This window comes from Pelodiscus sinensis, chromosome 19 (genome assembly GCF_049634645.1).
Source record: "Pelodiscus sinensis isolate JC-2024 chromosome 19, ASM4963464v1, whole genome shotgun sequence".
In the NCBI taxonomy this organism is placed as follows: Eukaryota; Metazoa; Chordata; order Testudines; family Trionychidae; genus Pelodiscus; species Pelodiscus sinensis.
The window spans coordinates 12,291,985-12,295,167 of record NC_134729.1 but is presented as its reverse complement, the minus strand read 5'-3'; positions in this window follow the sequence as shown (position 1 = coordinate 12,295,167).

Sequence of the window (3,183 nt, the reverse complement as noted above, 5' to 3'; positions counted from 1 at the left end):
TGTTTTGGTCATTAAGTAAAACCTATTTTTAGTAACGATTGTTACCTGGCCTGGGTTCTTCGTGCCTCCCCCCTTGGAATAGAACAGGTGAAGGCTGGGGGGTATGCGGCAAGGAGACCAAGTTCTGGAGGGAGTGGGGTCTAGTGGGGGAGGGTGGGGGCCAGGACTCCTGGGTTCCCTTCCTGTCTGGGGGCAGAGGTAGGGCTGGGGGGCCAGGACTCCTGGGTTCCCTTCCTGTTTGGGGGGGCAGAGGTAGGGATGGGGGGCCAGGACTCCTGGGTTCCCTTCCTGTTTGGGGGCAGAGGTAGGGCTGGGGGGGCCAGGACTCCTGGGTTCCCTTCCTGTTTGGGGGGGCAGAGGTAGGGATGGGGGGTCAGGACTCCTGGGTTCCCTTCCTGTTTGGGGGCAGAGGTAGGGATGGGGGGTCAGGACTCCTGGGTTCCCTTCCTGTTTGGGGAGGCAGAGGTAGGGATGGGGGGCCAGGACTCCTGGGTTCCCTTCCTGTTTGGGGGCAGAGGTAGGGATGGGGGGTCAGGACTCCTGGGTTCCCTTCCTGTTTGGGGGCAGAGGTAGGGATGGGGGGCCAGGACTCCTGGGTTCCCTTCCTGTTTGGGGAGGCAGAGGTAGGGATGGGGGGCCAGGACTCCTGGGTTCTCTTCCTGTTTGGGGAGGCAGAGGTAGGGATGGGGGGCCAGGACTCCTGGGTTCTCTTCCTGTTTGGGGAGGCAGAGGTAGGGATGGGGGGCCAGGACTCCTGGGTTCTCTTCCTGTTTGGGGGGGCAGAGGTAGGGATGGGGGGCCAGGACTCCTGGGTTCCCTTCCTGTTTGGGGGCAAAGGTAGGGCTGGGGGGCCAGGACTCCTGGGTTCCCTTCCTGTTTGGGGGCAGAGGTAGGGATGGGGGGTCAGGACTCCTGGGTTCCCTTCCTGTTTGGGGGCAGAGGTAGGGCTGGGGGGTCAGGACTCCTGGGTTCCCTTCCTGTTTGGGGAGGCAGAGGTAGGGATGGGGGGTCAGGACTCCTGGGTTCCCTTCCTGCTTGGGGGGAGGGACAAAGGGGGCTGCTCTGAGGACTCCAAAGAAGCCAATTGGCTCTGGCCCCACCCCTCCCATGGGCACTTTGCTCCCCCCCGCTGACATGGGGCAGCCCCAGAACCCAGCCCCCCGGGAGCAGGCGCGTGAAGCTGGAAGGAAGGGTCCCCAGCACCCAGGGGACGTGAGCTGAATGAGGTCACTAGCCATGTGCAGCAGGGGACAGACCCCCAATGCCCAGTCCCTGCTCTCCCCACCATGCCCCACCCCCCTGCCCAGCTGCCGTTAACTCGCCCCGCTAAATCCCCCTCCCAGGAGTCCAAGCAGTGATCCCCTGTAAACCCCAAGGCCCTGCCCCCACTGCCTGGATTCGGCCTGTCTGCCTTGGCTGCGGGCGGGGGTGGGGGGTGTTCCCCACCCTACAACCGGTGTCCTGAGCAGGGGAGGTTGTGCTCATCCCTGTGGGGCTGCTGGCTCTCCAGGGCCCCCGCCCGGCCTGAGCCCTCGTGGCCCTGACGCAATGCGGCTGGAAACCGACCAGCTCCTCATGACGGCCTCCCGGCCCCCGGGCCGACCGGAAACACTGTGACGCAACATGTCATGGGCCTGCCTCCTCTCCCCTGGGGCTGGGGGGGCAAAACCCTCCCTCGCCCTGCTCCCCGCAGCCGCTCTGCAAGCTGGGCTATGGCTGAGCACACACCAACTCTCCCGCCCCTGAGCTCTATGCATTAGGCCACACTGCCTTATCTGATTCCCTCCCCTCCATATGATCTAGCTGCATTCTATCCCTGGCTCCTGGATGGGAGTGGGGTCTAGTGGTTAGAGCAGGCCAGGGATGAGGTCTAGGATTTCTGGGCTCTTGCGCCAATGCTGTGAGAGGTTTATGGGGGAGAATTCGAAGGCAGGCCCCCTGGGTTCACTGTGTGAGCCTTTTTCCAACACACTGTCCCCCCTTGGTGCCTCAGTTTCCCCTCCAGGGCTCAGACTTCCTGTCCTGCCCAGGATTCTGCAAATCACATCCAGGAAGGCCTTTGCCACCTGCACCGGTCTGAGAGGGAGAAAAGCCTCTGGGATCTGCTGAGAGGAGCTCCGTCACTGATGAGGAAACGGCATGAAAGTCCCACGTGTGTGGGTGGGAGCAGTGGCCGTAGTTTCAAATTCCTCATCCAATGCACTGTCAGAGCCAGCAGCGAGTTACACCTCCAGAACGGGGCTTTTGCAGGCTCCCTGCCTGGAGTTTCCTGCTAGACGCTCATTGCGTGTCTGTCTCTAGTTTGGGCTCGCTCTTTTTTTTTTTGCAGTGGAGTTTTTTAATTACCTCAGTTTCCCCTGGAAGGGGCAGCTCCATCCCTTCTGGGCATGGGCAGGGTGGATGTGGTTTGGGCACCAGGGCTGGGACGTGGCAGTTTCAGTCTTGCTCAAGTTCTTCCAATAATACCTAGTTCTCAGCAAGAGCTTTTCTTCCATCGATCTCAAACCGCAAATTCTGCGGTGGACCTTCGGGCCCAGCCCCACCGTGGTGGAGGGGAGTGAAGCCCTTAAGCACTTTTGTGTAACTGGGCCAAATTGCTTGAGGGGGTCAGTGTCTTTATCCCCATTGCACAGATGGAGAAACTGAGGCAGAGAGCAGCTAAGGGACTTGCCCAAGGTTGCTGTGGCAGACTTGAGAATTAAACTCATCCTGCCTGTGCCCTAGAGGGGCACCCTAACCACAGGTGTACCCTTCCTCTCCTAGCTCGGTCAAGTGACATCACTCCTCCGTGCCTCAGTTTCCCCATCTGGAACATGGGGAGAATGGCCATTCTTTGGTCTGTTCTGATGATAAACAGGGCTGCAGAATTTCAGTTTCAACAATAACAGAGATTACATCAGCCCTCCTGGACAAAAACATTATCAGTATTTATCCACTGAACACGAGAAAAAATAAACAACCTGGAAATGGTGACCTGTAAACTATGGGCTTGTCTACATGGAGCAGTGATGGGGGTCTGGATTCTAAAGCGCACTCGTGTGCTGCTCATTAACTTGTCCATGCAGACCCTGCTGGTTTGCACTGAGCGTTCCCAGCGTATCACAAAGCGACGAAGGACCATCACACAGTGGTTGTTTATTACGGTGTGGAGGGTTGTGATGAGTCATGTATACAATAGACTTT